This window comes from Tenrec ecaudatus, chromosome 17 (assembly GCF_050624435.1).
Source record: "Tenrec ecaudatus isolate mTenEca1 chromosome 17, mTenEca1.hap1, whole genome shotgun sequence".
NCBI classification, from domain to species: domain Eukaryota; kingdom Metazoa; phylum Chordata; class Mammalia; order Afrosoricida; family Tenrecidae; genus Tenrec; species Tenrec ecaudatus.
The window spans coordinates 81,554,022-81,572,796 of NC_134546.1; the positions used below are offsets into that span (position 1 = coordinate 81,554,022).

At 40.3% G+C, this 18,775-nt stretch overlaps 1 pseudogene; it reads left to right on the forward strand.

Moving 5' to 3' along the window:
* The first annotated feature begins 8,354 nt into the window (after positions 1-8,354).
* On the forward strand, positions 8,355-9,386 carry LOC142430779 (3-hydroxyisobutyrate dehydrogenase, mitochondrial-like; annotated as a pseudogene).
* The last annotated feature ends 9,389 nt before the right edge of the window (positions 9,387-18,775 follow it).

An 18,775-nucleotide genomic window follows, 5' to 3' on the forward strand; every position in this document is an offset into this window, starting at 1 on the left:
TGGCTGCAAAAGTGTTCTCACACTTAGGAGGAAGTGAGGCTGGTTCAAGATGTGGCAGTTGTATTTTTCCGGGTAGACTAGGGAAGCAAAGTCATAAACAGGCATATTTGTATAAGAGAGAGTTTTATATAATTGTACATTAAGAAAGTATCCCAACCCAGTCCAATCCAAGGCCATAAGTCCCATATTCACCCATATGTCTGATACCAATCTATAAAGTCCTCTTTAGACTCAAGAAACACTTGCAGTGACACTGAGTGCAGGAGATTACAGGCCAGTGGGTAGAAAGTCTTTGGATCCAGTGGCACTGTAATCATCTCATCTCTGGCAGGGTCTTAATGTGGCTTCTTAAACTTCCAGGGCTGTATGCGGGTAGGTCCCTGTGGCTTCATCTCAGGGATATCTCGCAGGAAGTGAGCAGAGAGAGAGAAGTGTCTCTCACCTTTAAGGAGGAAAATACCGATTTCCCAGAATTATCAGGAGAAGGCCATGCCTACCTAGAGGCCCCATCTGATTGACAGGCTAGACTCCACCCATACACTCTTAATCTTCACACTGATAAAGGATTATATAACTACCACAGCAGTTTGTGTATTTGTTCTGTTGTACACACAGCCATTATGAGTAAAACTGACTCAAATTCTCTAAACAACATCTCTGATATAGTGAGGTTCAGAAAATTGAGATTAATTCTGGCTAGCCAAAAGTAATTACCTAAAATAATAATAATAATAATATATTACACCCTTTTATATTCAGAAAGTATTAAATTATTTAATATTTAAAATTCAATACATATACTATTCCTTATTAATGTTAACTATGTATCTATCAAACAATCAGGAATAGGTAATAAATCCTATATACAAAGAGTATAAACAACTCTACCCTCCCTGGTGCCATAGTGGATTTCACATTGGGATGTATGTACAAGGTAAGCAGTTCAAGACCCCCAGACACACCAAGGGAGTCATATGAGGCTCTACAAAGATTGACAAGGATTGTAAATTATACAATCCAAATCCAAAGGAGGGAATAGTGTCCGAGCTTACATTATGAGATTCCGGTGTGCAAAAGGGTGTGGGTGACAGTGGATGCTCAAACGACATTTTCAGGATCTACACAGGGACGAAGCCTTCAGTGATTTCCTTCTCATCATAACGGAGGAATGGGAATAACCTCGTGATCAGGCAGAGTACTGGAGAGATGACTATTGTAGATTAAAATGATAAATCTGCAGAGACAATAACTAGAATAAGGAGTCCTGGGGGAAATAGCAAGGGAGGTGGGAAGCAAACCAGAGTTGATATAAAGGAGTTCAAGAAGGAAGAAAATGTTCTGATTGTGGGAGAGATTGTACAACACTGGTTAAGGTGTTTAACTACTGATTGGTATGATGTCTGGATTAGGTCCTAATAAAATGGTTTAAAAGAAAAACTTAAAGGATTTTAATTGCTGAACAAATATTTTTAAACATTTTTCTTTTGAATATGTTTAACAATTACTTTTATAGGAGTGGTTGATACCAAGCGGCTCAAGTAGACAGAAAATATTTTGAAAATGATGATGGCACCATATGTACAAATGAGCTCAATGAAATTGATGTATGCCCCCAATAAGCTGATGATGCCCGGCTATCAAAAATATAGCATCTGTGGTTTTAAAGGCTTGAAGATAAACAAGCAGCCACCGCGCTCAGAAGCAACAAAAGCCACATGGAAGAAGCACATCAGTCTGTGTGACCACGAGTTGTTGAAAGGATCAGATACCAAACATCAAAGAAGAAAATATCATACCATTGTAAATGAGGGTGAATGAAGAGTGGAGATCCAAAACCCACCTGTAGGCAGCTGGACAACCCCTCACAGAAGGGTCGCAGGAAGGAGAAGAGCCAGTCAGGTTGCAGGGTAGCAAAGATGAAACACAACGTTCCTGTAGTTCCCTCCTCCCCCCGACCCCGCTGCACTATCATGATGCCAATTCTACCTTACAAATCTGGCTAGACCAGAGGATGTACACTGGTACAGATAGGAACTGAAACACAGGGAATCCAGGACAGATCTCTTCAGGACCAGTGGTGAGAGTGGCAAATCCTGGAGGGTGGAAGGAAGGTGGGGTAGAGAAGGGGAACTGATTACGAGGATCTACATATAACTTCCTCCCTGGAGCATGGACAACAGGAAAGTGGGTGAAGAGAGATGTCGAACAATGCAAGATATGAAAAATAATAATCATTTATAAATTATCAAGGGTTCATGAGGGAGGGGGAAATGGGGAGGGAGAGAGGAAAATGAGGAGCTAATATCAAGGACTCCAGCAGAAAGCAAATGTTTTGAGAATAATGATGGCAACAAATATACAAATGTGCTTGACACAATGGGTATGTGTATGAATGGTGATAAGTGTTGTATGAGCCCGCAATAAAATGATTTTTAAAATTACTTTTATAAAATAATGTTGCACATTAAAAAAGAAATCTAACATCGATTTAAAACTATCTATACATATTTCATAATAAAATTGGCAAGTTTTTTCCATGGTAAGAACCTATTCACAGTGTCTGAAACACTCAGTTTAGTGTCCTATCTTCTTAGCAGATGCCTTGGAAAGCAGTGAGGTGTGGGATTCTTCTCAGAATCTGTGGTTTCCACACCTTGTCACCACCTCTCTAGAGATTCCCAAGCACAGTAACTCTAGGGAAATTTTATGACAGGGACCACTCCTCTTTCATGGGGATGGACTTTGTCTTCCACTGATCATCCCAGAAATTATTTCAAAGCAATATTTCTTTGTGAGACTTTGGTGTTGCAGTTCAGGGAACTAAAAAGCATCAATAATGGCTAAGTTTAGAAACAATGCAGAATTGGTTCTAACATTTATCATGTTAAAACTAAATCTGGGGAGAAGGAGTAATGGAGGGGAAAAAGAGGAGCTGATAGTAAGGGCTCAATAAAAAGTAAATGAATAGAAAAGAACAATGGCAACATATGTACAAATATGCCTGGTATAACTGATGTATGGATTGTAATAAGAGTTGTAAAAAACCCCAATAAAATGATCTTTTAACAATAAAAGACTAAATCTTTCCCCTACCTTCACATATCATCAATCTTCTGATTTCTATGAATACTCATTAATTATGTTACAGCAATATCTTCTTTAGAATAACCTGGGTAATGTTATATACATTGATAGTAACAATCTCACATTGCAGAGGAAATTTTTTTCTCCCAGAGACACCTTTCAATTCTTGAAATTTATCTCAGTTTGCCAAACCTAGGGATATTCTGCTGGAAGTAGTAGGTAGAATCCAGGGATTCTTATTTTTAAAATCACAAATAATTATACAACCCAAAATATCAATTATGCTAAGATTAAAAAACTTTATTACAAAGTCTTAAAACTTACCACATAAGTACAAATGTGCATCTGCAGAGTAAATGACAATTTATGAAAATTATACTCATGACAATCTTCACCAAATCAAACTAGAATCCTTAGCATTTTATAAATATGTAGATATGTTATTAATATATTCACACTTGTATTTATTCACACATTCATACAAAATTTAACCTAGCCAAGAAGAGCTATAATTTATATGAGTTAGTAAAATAAATTCTGCATTCATGTCTTTGCCAAATAAAACATGCTTAAACATGCCTCTGCTATCAGTGGATGTCTGTGGCCACATTTTTTCAGTAATACACTTAACTTGGTTTCATTAGGGTGGCTTAAAATACATCTGTTTGTGTGGAAGTCATGAAAGAAAGAGAAAGAAAGAAAGTTGGCCAACAGGAATTCTGTCTTCTGCACACAATACAGTTTTAAAATGGATCAAGTATAAAGAATATAGTGGAAACTTTACAGATGAGCCAAGAGGGAGAAAAAGCCAACTAAAACAAATGAAGAAACTGGATGACATGAAGTACTAGTGGAAGAAGACTGTTGTGGAACCATTGAGGAGGTGACTAATGAAGTTGGAATCCCACATAGTTCAGCATTATAAATTGTTAAGTGATAATTTTGGTTTATTGATTGGTGCCAGAAACCAGTACACACAGATCAGTGAGCTCAAAAATTGATATTATACAACTGTTTTTTTTTAAATTGAAGTAATGAAACCCCTTTTATGTAATGAAACTTAATTATTGATCAATTCTTGGATGCATAACTATGATCCAGAGAGAAAGATACAATGAAAACAGTTACTTCTGAGGGAATCATCTGTGTGATATTCAAGGCATAAAGGTCAATTCAGAATATGAGAGCAGTTTTTTGGATTCTAACAACAGGTAGGTCTGGAGTGAAATTCTCATATGACAGAGAAAATTAAACAATATTATGAGTAAGTTTAAAGAAAATGAAACGTGACATTGTGAGAAAACATCCTAGGATTTTGCACAAATGTTTTTTTTCCCCCTCATCTATCTATCGTGACAATACACCAGCTCATTCTTCAAGAGTAGGAAAGGTTGTCCATAGAGGATTTTGTTGAGAAACCTTACACCATGGACACTCAAGAGCTGACCTTCCCCTGCATGTTTCTGGGTGTCCCCATAAGTCAGAGAGCATCCTTGAGGCTTGTGGAACTTTCATTCTGATGTGCTGTCAATCAAGGAGGATGGAATTCTTTGGGGAAAAGTTTAGAAGAATATCTTTACATTTTAATTTTTTTGTTTAGTAAAAATGTCTAAGATTGTGGAGAAATATATTTTGTCCAAATTCGTGTGGGTATTTGTGTGTGTGTGTGTATGTATATATTTCTATAGGCCAAAGTTGGAGCAATATGGTGACCAAGTAGCACACATGGGAGGGACTCCACAAGGACCAGTGGAAAAGAACCTCGAGAGGAATATCCTCTACTTCCAGAATGCAGGATTATCAGCATAAATTTAAGTAGACACAAATTTAGAAAAAGATCAGCAACATTTTCAGATAAACTCCCCGTTGATATCAATCCTCAACACTAGCCAGCTGTGTGAAGATCCCCAAATCTCTAGACCTGTATTTTCCAGTCCAGGAGCTAGATCGATGGTGGAGCTGCTGCGATTTAGGGACATAGGTCTACAAGACCAGCATGAGGCTAACATAAGCACAAATAGACTTGACTTTCAGAACAAGTAAAGAGAGCTCTAGTCAGATGCCCGAGAAGCCTTAACTCCCCAATAACAGAGACAGTACAACATACCTGTGGTAGTTACATAACATGGGGTCAATTTGACACTAAGGGTGAAGGGGTGGAGTGTAACCTGTCAATCAGGTCGCAGCTTGATGATCTCATTTGGAGATGCCATGGAGAAAAATAGCTCACTGGAGGCCAGACACGTACTCTCTGATTCATCTTCCTCCTGACAAGACATACAGAGCTATGCTGATGGAGCCAGAGACCTGGAACTGGAGGAGCCAAGTGGAGACCCATGCCAGCACTGAGAGGCTTCCACCACCACTGGATCCACAAACATTTACACACACTGGCTTGTGATCTTCCTGCATTCAGCATTATTGCATGGCTGTGTGGGTCAAAAGAGGAATTTATGGGCTAGTATACACATGTGGGGTAATATCAGACTTAAGGACTTGATCTAGACTTGGATATCATGTTTTTGTAATGTACAATTGCTCTTTGATATGATATTATCTATTACACTGTTTCTGGATTTTTTCTCTAGTCAACCCGGACTAACACACTACCCAAGAAGTGTGGCAATCACCCTACAAAACAGCCTGCAGTGGTCATAAATAGTGATTAGACTAACTCTCCACAGAACCTGGGGGAGGTGAGTTTCAGGTTAGAGACATGCAGGCAGTTAGTTAGGGAATGAACCACATCAAAGTAGAATGTGGCTCCCATATGACTCTCATCTTCAGTAGGAAGTGTGCAGGTCAGACTCAGCACTGGTCTGAAATCTCTTTGTGTCTTTATTGATCTGTTTTCTGTCTCTCTTGTTTAGCAAAATGACACGACTCAGGAATGTTTATGCTTCCCAATGCAAATCTGTTCACATTCTCAATATGCCACGTTCTTGGATAAGGATGCTCAATACCAAGGAAATGTTGCTACTACCCAATGTTATCTTTAAATACAATTCAATTCTGATCCAAATGCCAACTTAATCCTTTAAAAAAATGGGGGTGTAAAACCAATTACTGACTTCATACCGAGAGTCCAGGATAACAAGAAACCCAAAAAGAAGAAGAACAAAGTAGGGGCCTCACACAAACCAACCTTAAAACCATTACAGCCACAGCAGTCAAAACAGGCTGGCACTCATACAATGACAGGCATGTTGACCAATGGAACAGAATAGAAAATGAATAAACAATCCATCCACATGCAGGGAACTGAACTTCAATAAAGGTCCAAGGGAATTTATAAGGGAGAGCGGCATTCTCTTCAACACTGGTGCTGACACAATTGGATCACCACCCTCAGAAGATGAAAGACAACCAAAATCTCAGCTCCTGTACAGAAACGAACACAAGACAATCAAGGGCCTAATGTCAATCCCAGAGCTATAGAGCCCATCTATAAGGAAATGGGGACACACATAAGTGCCCCATTGCAGGGCGTTCATACACTATCAAGCACAGCAAAGGAAGTACACACAAAGAAGACAATATAGATGAGAGTGACTTTTTAAGAATCAGACATTTGTGCACCAAAAGAAAAAAAGTGAAAGCCAAGCAACAAATAAAACAACAACAAAAACATTTACGTAATGTTAAGCAGCAGCTTTGCATGTCTATTCCGTGTACAACAGTAGATAACTGGAGCAAATATGATTGCATTTGCCTTGAAGCCATAGTTTCTATCATTTCCACCTTTCAGGATTTTGAGAGACGCAGTGCACCTTGATTAAGTGACCGACCAAGCTCAACCCCAGGAGATGGGGGACTACGAAACCCACCCAGAACATCTGCGTCTAGAGCTCTATGTGTTGCTGCTTCAAGTGCAGGAAGAACTCGGGAGCTCAGTGAGAACATGTACCAACCCTGTTAGGAAAGTGATGTGCAGATGGGTCAAGTCATGAGGGTGACATTTAAGGAGACCCCTATGAACCACTGCTATGAAATTATCTGAGACAATCATTGCAGTCAAACTCAGAGATGGAGGTGAGCTGAACTCGTGTGCAGCTACATCACGGTCTCAAGCTTAAATCGGTCAGACAAGCTCCAAGAGCAGATGGTGAGATGGGGGGTTGGTGAAATGAACAAGATCAGGTGATGCTATGCGTGTGTGCATATGAAAAGGGAGCTGACTCAATGATCTCCTAACGAAAAATGCTAGATTGTCCTGTGCTTGAACCCCTGGATTGTAGCGAGTACAATGTGTCTTCATTTCAAAGCAATTGCTTATTCCCTTCAGCAAATTTGGGCCCAAAGCCGTCCAGGTGACCAACACCTTGCGCTTGGATTTCCCCATTGTAAAAATTTATGTTAATTTGGAGATATACAGATTCCAATTCACCTAATTCAACCCAAAGTCTGGAGGAAATGTTTTAAATTCTGTTAGGAGCAAGGAAACTGAATGGGGATTGAGTTTTAAAACTGCATGTTCAGAGATAGTGTCCCAGCTTCTATAGTCAATAATATGAACAGTTTTTCCAAAATTAGACACTCCTTGAGTTTAGGGAATACATTTAAGTGAGATCCATGAAGAATTGTGATGGGACTGAGCCCAGAGCACAAAGAGAGAAGCTGTCTTTGGTTCGAAATGCTCATATTTCAATTGAACCAGAGTCCCCTGAGTAAGGGACATTTAAAGGATGCCTATGCTTATTCTTTAAATTTTGAGGATCAGTTGCATGAATGGACCTGATTTTAATGAAGAGTGCCTGTTGGGTCTAAAGAAAATGTCTTTTGGTTCAAGATCTAAAACACTGTTCTTGGCTCTCGTTCTCACTCTGGTTCTTTTCTTAAATGATTATTTTTCCATTCACTGCTCTACTGAATCTTTATACTTGAAAGCATGACACAGCTGAATTTGTATCATTTTGGATATTCCAGCAAACAAAGGGTATGTGTGTGTCTCTATTCAGGATCTTGCCTTTTTTAGAGACTACAGAATTAAAATATTGTCTTGTCTTGGGCCCAACTTTTCTAGGTGGCACGTTCTTCCCAGAGAAACTATGGCACTTGAATTTCATTACTTACAATGACATTGACCTCAGTCATTAGGCTCTGGGATGTAGTGTGTAAATTACTTGTAAGAGTGGTGGGGGGCAGGCGGGGCGCGTGTAGGAGGGGCCGGGCGCATGTGCGTGGGCTCCCTGCCAGGCGGCGCACACTCCCAGTCGGCAAGGCCGGGAAAGGTGGTGGAGGTCACCACCAGAAGGCGGGGCGGGGGCAGCATGGCAGCCTCCTTTTGGCTCTGGGGAGCTGCCTCCAGTCTCCACTACTGGAGCCTCTGGCAGCAGCCTGCTGCGGCTGGCCTTGCAGCAGTGTGTTCTAGGTCAATGGCCTCTAAGACTACAGTTGGACTCATAGAAATGGGCAACATGGGGAATCCAATGGCAAAAAACCTGATGAAGCACGGCTATCCACTCATCCTTTGCGATGTCTTCCCAGATGCCTGCAGAGAGTTTCAAGATAAAGGTGAACAGGTGGTGTCTTCCCCAGCTGATGTAGCCGAAAAAGCTGACAGAACCATTACAATGCTTCCTACCAGTATGAATGCAATAGAAGTTTATTCTGGAGCAAATGGAATTCTAAAGAACGTGAAGAAAGACTCCTTACTAATAGATTCCAGTACTATTGATCCATCAGTTTCAATAGAATTGGTTAAAGAAGTTGAGAAAATGGGAGCATTTTTCATGGACGCCCCTGTGTCTGGTGGTGTGGGAGCTGCCCGATCCGGGAACCTCACATTTATGGTGGGAGTTGTGGAAGAGGAATTTGCTGCTGCCAAGGAGCTGCTGGGGTGCATGGGCTCCAATGTGTTGTACTTTGGAGCCGTTGGCACTGGGCAGGCTGCCAAGATCTGCAACAACATACTACTAGCTATTAGTATGATTGGAACTGCCTGAAGCTATGAATCTTGGAATCAGGCTGGGGCTTGACCCAAAACGATTGGCTAAAATCCTAAATATGAGCTCCAGACGGTGTTGGTCAAGTGACACTTAAAATCCTGTGCCTGGAGTGATAGATGGCGTGCCTGCGGCTAATAACTACCAGGGTGGATTTGGAATGAGACGCATGGCTATGGATCTGGGGCTAGCACAAGACTCTGCTACCAACACCAAGAGCCCGATTCTTCTGGGCAGTCTGGCCCATCAGCTGTACCAGATGATGTGCGCAAAGGGCTACTCAAAGAAAGACTTCTCATCTGTGTTCCAGTTCCTTCGGGAGGAGGAGACCCTCTGAGTTTGTCCTTTGGTTGTGGACACTGTTGGAAACCAGACTGTATCTTGGCACGTCTCCTTATAGGTCACAGCAGAAGTAAATGGGTCTGATCAGAGGTCAGATGCTTACTCTAATTATCTAGTAAATCCTAGGACCCTCCCATCCATTTTTAACTTCGGCTTCTCTTAGGATATTCAGCACACATATTTATCTGTATTTCTTTTTCACTCAAGTCACGGATGGATTCTATTGTAACTAATTTACCTAAAAAAAGAAAATCGATGTCTCTTTATATTCAGCTAAATCGTTGAGTACTTCAATCAGGATATTACCTACTTTATAAATAAAATAATTTTTCAATCCAGTGGGAAAAAAGTGGTGGGGTTGGTGATGACTGTGAGCCTAGGTAGGAAAAATCCTAGCTGCTGACTGGAAACATCTTCCAGAGGTGTCAGGTCATATGTGTATACATACAATGTAAAGCTTGAAGTGAGATATGTCCTTTGGAACCAGCATCTGATTTACCCTTTCCTGGTCTTCTGAATTCGGACTAACTAGAATACACCACCACTTGATTCATTTCCTCAAACTTCCATGATTTTCTGTTGGACTTTGCAGTGCTATGCAGAACCAAGAAACATGAGGGGATATCCTCACGGGTGGAGTGGGTGGAAATTGGAAATGAATGTCTTCGTAGAAGAGTTGGACGTTTAGGGCATTACCAACCCCAACTCCTTGTGACTAATCTGGTATTAATGCTTCTCAAAGATGTTATTTCCACACAAGGGAAACTACTAAGGACTATGAGAAGGTTGATTCAGAGATGTCAAGGTGTACAGAAAAAAAATGGGTCTTGGAGAGTGTGAAGTTTGAAGATACCATGGGGTGCAATTGATAGTTTCAACAAACGATATCCTGTTCACTCTCTGGGGCACAGAACATAGGGGAGCCCAAGGCAAGACATGGGCAATGAGGGGCTGGAAGGCGAGAACACTGCGCCCAGAAATTCTGGGCATTCTTTGAACTTTACCACATACCTTTTGAGAGAAACATGCATATGAGTTCAAACAGTTACACTACAGCGGACTCAGAAGGAAGAAGGGGTCTGAGCTCTGTCACTTTCTGTTTATAAGGACAGGACTCCATCTAATGCAAATTATTCTTCAGGCACTAGGGTACAACTTCACCTTGGACTGGGTTATCCATCAGTTCTCTTAAGACAGGGCTGTAGGTTCCTTGGGAAAGCACAGCTGTAGTCCAAAGATGCTATTGCTGTGTGTTCTCCTGTGCCTGGTGACAGTTCCCCAAGGTGGAGATTCAGATATCTGACGTAGGTCTTTGGGGATGGTTGTGACTTTGAGTGACTGATGGGGACCGTCTCTTTTAGTTTACAGGTGTCCTGTCCCAGGTGCAGTTTCAGGAGTCAGGTTCAGGACTCGTGAAGCCCTACAAGAAGCTGTCCCTCACCTGCACTGTCTCTGGTTTCTCTATCACAAGCAGTGGTTACTGCTGACAATGGCTCCGCCAACCCTCGGGGAAAGGGCTGCAGTGGATGGGATGCATATACCATGGGGGTAGTACATATTATAACCCATCCTTCCAAAGCTGACTATCACCAGAGACACATCGAATTATCAGTACTCCCTACAGCTGAGCTCCATGACTGCTGAGAACACGGCCATGTATTACTGTGCAAGGGAAACACCTTGAAGGGAATTCAGTGTGATCTCAGACACAAACCTCCCCTGCAGGGGAGACACTGGACAGCAGGGGGCACGCAGGACCCACTGAACACACATACCCAGCCTTAAACAGGCAGAGATGGATGACAGGGAGGATTTCCTGTTGGAATTGGGCATCCTCTCTTAACTCTCAGTAACCCTAAGGGCAGTTTTTGTTTGTTTTTTCTTTAAATTTTCTCCTCTCTTCAGTCTTGAAAGTAAGAACTAGCATTCTGTATTTGCATCACAAATATTAAAAGTGACTCTGATCCCTCATTATCATCATACATGGCCCATTTTTCTTCTGCAGAAACAGATTTTTACGGGCACTCTCACCCTGTCCATTTTTCAAAACTGTTGACAATGAAATACAGGCAAGTACAGATTCATGAGTGCAATTCATGATTTTAAATATCCGGAGCTCGTTGCTCTATTACAGTCCAAGTTCTGGTCTCTCACAAGGTGTCTATCTGCTTTATTCCCTGAGCACTGTGGGTCGTGATTGATTAATATACTCTATGTCTCAGAAAATAATTGTGGTCTTCTGGGCCTAAAATGGTGGTGACCTGTCATTAGTGATACTTGATACCTAATGTCTCCCTTGATACAAACACAAGTGCTCCGAGCATGGAGCATAGACCCCTGACACTGGGAACAGGTGAACTGGAATGACTTGCCTGGTGGGTGGAGTCATTAGTAAGATCATTCATTGGCATCACAATGAAGGGAGCGCTCATTGGAAGGACAATTTTGATTAAAAAATAGCAAGTATGTCACCAGAAGAGGAAATTGCAGACTACTATCACAGAATGCTCTTTAGAATTGAGAACCGTGTGATTTCTCACATATTTTGAACCTGTGCTAAGGGGATCCAGGTCCTAAAGAACACCCTGTTTGGCAGAGTGTCAGCAAAACAGAGGAAAACGCTCAGGTAGATGTACAGACAGAGTGGCTGCAAAAGTGTTCTCACACTTAGGAGGAAGTGAGGCTGGTTCAAGATGTGGCAGTTGTATTTTTCCGGGTAGACTAGGGAAGCAAAGTCATAAACAGGCATATTTGTATAAGAGAGAGTTTTATATAATTGTACATTAAGAAAGTATCCCAACCCAGTCCAATCCAAGGCCATAAGTCCCATATTCACCCATATGTCTGATACCAATCTATAAAGTCCTCTTTAGACTCAAGAAACACTTGCAGTGACACTGAGTGCAGGAGATTACAGGCCAGTGGGTAGAAAGTCTTTGGATTCAGTGGCACTGTAATCATCTCATCTCTGGCAGGGTCTTAATGTGGCTTCTTAAACTTCCAGGGCTGTATGCGGGTAGGTCCCTGTGGCTTCATCTCAGGGATATCTCGCAGGAAGTGAGCAGAGAGAGAGAAGTGTCTCTCACCTTTAAGGAGGAAAATACCGATTTCCCAGAATTATCAGGAGAAGGCCATGCCTACCTAGAGGCCCCATCTGATTGACAGGCTAGACTCCACCCATACACTCTTAATCTTCACACTGATAAAGGATTATATAACTACCACAGCAGTTTGTGTATTTGTTCTGTTGTACACACAGCCATTATGAGTAAAACTGACTCAAATTCTCTAAACAACATCTCTGATATAGTGAGGTTCAGAAAATTGAGATTAATTCTGGCTAGCCAAAAGTAATTACCTAAAATAATAATAATAATAATATATTACACCCTTTTATATTCAGAAAGTATTAAATTATTTAATATTTAAAATTCAATACATATACTATTCCTTATTAATGTTAACTATGTATCTATCAAACAATCAGGAATAGGTAATAAATCCTATATACAAAGAGTATAAACAACTCTACCCTCCCTGGTGCCATAGTGGATTTCACATTGGGATGTATGTACAAGGTAAGCAGTTCAAGACCCCCAGACACACCAAGGGAGTCATATGAGGCTCTACAAAGATTGACAAGGATTGTAAATTATACAATCCAAATCCAAAGGAGGGAATAGTGTCCGAGCTTACATTATGAGATTCCGGTGTGCAAAAGGGTGTGGGTGACAGTGGATGCTCAAACGACATTTTCAGGATCTACACAGGGACGAAGCCTTCAGTGATTTCCTTCTCATCATAACGGAGGAATGGGAATAACCTCGTGATCAGGCAGAGTACTGGAGAGATGACTATTGTAGATTAAAATGATAAATCTGCAGAGACAATAACTAGAATAAGGAGTCCTGGGGGAAATAGCAAGGGAGGTGGGAAGCAAACCAGAGTTGATATAAAGGAGTTCAAGAAGGAAGAAAATGTTCTGATTGTGGGAGAGATTGTACAACACTGGTTAAGGTGTTTAACTACTGATTGGTATGATGTCTGGATTAGGTCCTAATAAAATGGTTTAAAAGAAAAACTTAAAGGATTTTAATTGCTGAACAAATATTTTTAAACATTTTTCTTTTGAATATGTTTAACAATTACTTTTATAGGAGTGGTTGATACCAAGCGGCTCAAGTAGACAGAAAATATTTTGAAAATGATGATGGCACCATATGTACAAATGAGCTCAATGAAATTGATGTATGCCCCCAATAAGCTGATGATGCCCGGCTATCAAAAATATAGCATCTGTGGTTTTAAAGGCTTGAAGATAAACAAGCAGCCACCGCGCTCAGAAGCAACAAAAGCCACATGGAAGAAGCACATCAGTCTGTGTGACCACGAGTTGTTGAAAGGATCAGATACCAAACATCAAAGAAGAAAATATCATACCATTGTAAATGAGGGTGAATGAAGAGTGGAGATCCAAAACCCACCTGTAGGCAGCTGGACAACCCCTCACAGAAGGGTCGCAGGAAGGAGAAGAGCCAGTCAGGTTGCAGGGTAGCAAAGATGAAACACAACGTTCCTGTAGTTCCCTCCTCCCCCCGACCCCGCTGCACTATCATGATGCCAATTCTACCTTACAAATCTGGCTAGACCAGAGGATGTACACTGGTACAGATAGGAACTGAAACACAGGGAATCCAGGACAGATCTCTTCAGGACCAGTGGTGAGAGTGGCAAATCCTGGAGGGTGGAAGGAAGGTGGGGTAGAGAAGGGGAACTGATTACGAGGATCTACATATAACTTCCTCCCTGGAGCATGGACAACAGGAAAGTGGGTGAAGAGAGATGTCGAACAATGCAAGATATGAAAAATAATAATCATTTATAAATTATCAAGGGTTCATGAGGGAGGGGGAAATGGGGAGGGAGAGAGGAAAATGAGGAGCTAATATCAAGGACTCCAGCAGAAAGCAAATGTTTTGAGAATAATGATGGCAACAAATATACAAATGTGCTTGACACAATGGGTATGTGTATGAATGGTGATAAGTGTTGTATGAGCCCGCAATAAAATGATTTTTAAAATTACTTTTATAAAATAATGTTGCACATTAAAAAAGAAATCTAACATCGATTTAAAACTATCTATACATATTTCATAATAAAATTGGCAAGTTTTTTCCATGGTAAGAACCTATTCACAGTGTCTGAAACACTCAGTTTAGTGTCCTATCTTCTTAGCAGATGCCTTGGAAAGCAGTGAGGTGTGGGATTCTTCTCAGAATCTGTGGTTTCCACACCTTGTCACCACCTCTCTAGAGATTCCCAAGCACAGTAACTCTAGGGAAATTTTATGACAGGGACCACTCCTCTTTCATGGGGATGGACTTTGTCTTCCACTGATCATCCCAGAAATTATTTCAAAGCAATATTTCTTTGTGAGACTTTGGTGTTGCAGTTCAGGGAACTAAAAAGCATCAATAATGGCTAAGTTTAGAAACAATGCAGAATTGGTTCTAACATTTATCATGTTAAAACTAAATCTGGGGAGAAGGAGTAATGGAGGGGAAAAAGAGGAGCTGATAGTAAGGGCTCAATAAAAAGTAAATGAATAGAAAAGAACAATGGCAACATATGTACAAATATGCCTGGTATAACTGATGTATGGATTGTAATAAGAGTTGTAAAAAACCCCAATAAAATGATCTTTTAACAATAAAAGACTAAATCTTTCCCCTACCTTCACATATCATCAATCTTCTGATTTCTATGAATACTCATTAATTATGTTACAGCAATATCTTCTTTAGAATAACCTGGGTAATGTTATATACATTGATAGTAACAATCTCACATTGCAGAGGAAATTTTTTTCTCCCAGAGACACCTTTCAATTCTTGAAATTTATCTCAGTTTGCCAAACCTAGGGATATTCTGCTGGAAGTAGTAGGTAGAATCCAGGGATTCTTATTTTTAAAATCACAAATAATTATACAACCCAAAATATCAATTATGCTAAGATTAAAAAACTTTATTACAAAGTCTTAAAACTTACCACATAAGTACAAATGTGCATCTGCAGAGTAAATGACAATTTATGAAAATTATACTCATGACAATCTTCACCAAATCAAACTAGAATCCTTAGCATTTTATAAATATGTAGATATGTTATTAATATATTCACACTTGTATTTATTCACACATTCATACAAAATTTAACCTAGCCAAGAAGAGCTATAATTTATATGAGTTAGTAAAATAAATTCTGCATTCATGTCTTTGCCAAATAAAACATGCTTAAACATGCCTCTGCTATCAGTGGATGTCTGTGGCCACATTTTTTCAGTAATACACTTAACTTGGTTTCATTAGGGTGGCTTAAAATACATCTGTTTGTGTGGAAGTCATGAAAGAAAGAGAAAGAAAGAAAGTTGGCCAACAGGAATTCTGTCTTCTGCACACAATACAGTTTTAAAATGGATCAAGTATAAAGAATATAGTGGAAACTTTACAGATGAGCCAAGAGGGAGAAAAAGCCAACTAAAACAAATGAAGAAACTGGATGACATGAAGTACTAGTGGAAGAAGACTGTTGTGGAACCATTGAGGAGGTGACTAATGAAGTTGGAATCCCACATAGTTCAGCATTATAAATTGTTAAGTGATAATTTTGGTTTATTGATTGGTGCCAGAAACCAGTACACACAGATCAGTGAGCTCAAAAATTGATATTATACAACTGTTTTTTTTTAAATTGAAGTAATGAAACCCCTTTTATGTAATGAAACTTAATTATTGATCAATTCTTGGATGCATAACTATGATCCAGAGAGAAAGATACAATGAAAACAGTTACTTCTGAGGGAATCATCTGTGTGATATTCAAGGCATAAAGGTCAATTCAGAATATGAGAGCAGTTTTTTGGATTCTAACAACAGGTAGGTCTGGAGTGAAATTCTCATATGACAGAGAAAATTAAACAATATTATGAGTAAGTTTAAAGAAAATGAAACGTGACATTGTGAGAAAACATCCTAGGATTTTGCACAAATGTTTTTTTTCCCCCTCATCTATCTATCGTGACAATACACCAGCTCATTCTTCAAGAGTAGGAAAGGTTGTCCATAGAGGATTTTGTTGAGAAACCTTACACCATGGACACTCAAGAGCTGACCTTCCCCTGCATGTTTCTGGGTGTCCCCATAAGTCAGAGAGCATCCTTGAGGCTTGTGGAACTTTCATTCTGATGTGCTGTCAATCAAGGAGGATGGAATTCTTTGGGGAAAAGTTTAGAAGAATATCTTTACATTTTAATTTTTTTGTTTAGTAAAAATGTCTAAGATTGTGGAGAAATATATTTTGTCCAAATTCGTGTGGGTATTTGTGTGTGTGTGTATGTATATATTTCTATAGGCCAAAGTTGGAGCAATATGGTGACCAAGTAGCACACATGGGAGGGACTCCACAAGGACCAGTGGAAAAGAACCTCGAGAGGAATATCCTCTACTTCCAGAATGCAGGATTATCAGCATAAATTTAAGTAGACACAAATTTAGAAAAAGATCAGCAACATTTTCAGATAAACTCCCCGTTGATATCAATCCTCAACACTAGCCAGCTGTGTGAAGATCCCCAAATCTCTAGACCTGTATTTTCCAGTCCAGGAGCTAGATCGATGGTGGAGCTGCTGCGATTTAGGGACATAGGTCTACAAGACCAGCATGAGGCTAACATAAGCACAAATAGACTTGACTTTCAGAACAAGTAAAGAGAGCTCTAGTCAGATGCCCGAGAAGCCTTAACTCCCCAATAACAGAGACAGTACAACATACCTGTGGTAGTTACATAACATGGGGTCAATTTGACACTAAGGGTGAAGGGGTGGAGTGTAACCTGTCAATCAGGTCGCAGCTTGATGATCTCATTTGGAGATGCCATGGAGAAAAATAGCTCACTGGAGGCCAGACACGTACTCTCTGATTCATCTTCCTCCTGACAAGACATACAGAGCTATGCTGATGGAGCCAGAGACCTGGAACTGGAGGAGCCAAGTGGAGACCCATGCCAGCACTGAGAGGCTTCCACCACCACTGGATCCACAAACATTTACACACACTGGCTTGTGATCTTCCTGCATTCAGCATTATTGCATGGCTGTGTGGGTCAAAAGAGGAATTTATGGGCTAGTATACACATGTGGGGTAATATCAGACTTAAGGACTTGATCTAGACTTGGATATCATGTTTTTGTAATGTACAATTGCTCTTTGATATGATATTATCTATTACACTGTTTCTGGATTTTTTCTCTAGTCAACCCGGACTAACACACTACCCAAGAAGTGTGGCAATCACCCTACAAAACAGCCTGCAGTGGTCATAAATAGTGATTAGACTAACTCTCCACAGAACCTGGGGGAGGTGAGTTTCAGGTTAGAGACATGCAGGCAGTTAGTTAGGGAATGAACCACATCAAAGTAGAATGTGGCTCCCATATGACTCTCATCTTCAGTAGGAAGTGTGCAGGTCAGACTCAGCACTGGTCTGAAATCTCTTTGTGTCTTTATTGATCTGTTTTCTGTCTCTCTTGTTTAGCAAAATGACACGACTCAGGAATGTTTATGCTTCCCAATGCAAATCTGTTCACATTCTCAATATGCCACGTTCTTGGATAAGGATGCTCAATACCAAGGAAATGTTGCTACTACCCAATGTTATCTTTAAATACAATTCAATTCTGATCCAAATGCCAACTTAATCCTTTAAAAAAATGGGGGTGTAAAACCAATTACTGACTTCATACCGAGAGTCCAGGATAACAAGAAACCCAAAAAGAAGAAGAACAAAGTAGGGGCCTCACACAAACCAACCTTAAAACCATTACAGCCACAGCAGTCAAAACAGGCTGGCACTCATACAATGACAGGCATGTTGACCAATGGAACAGAATAGAAAATGAATAAACAATCCATCCACATGCAGGGAACTGAACTTCAATAAAGGTCCAAGGGAATTTATAAGGGAGAGCGGCATTCTCTTCAACACTGGTGCTGACACAATTGGATCACCACCCTCAGAAGATGAAAGACAACCAAAATCTCAGCTCCTGTACAGAAACGAACACAAGACAATCAAGGGCCTAATGTCAATCCCAGAGCTATAGAGCCCATCTATAAGGAAATGGGGACACACATAAGTGCCCCATTGCAGGGCGTTCATACACTATCAAGCACAGCAAAGGAAGTACACACAAAGAAGACAATATAGATGAGAGTGACTTTTTAAGAATCAGACATTTGTGCACCAAAAGAAAAAAAGTGAAAGCCAAGCAACAAATAAAACAACAACAAAAACATTTACGTAATGTTAAGCAGCAGCTTTGCATGTCTATTCCGTGTACAAC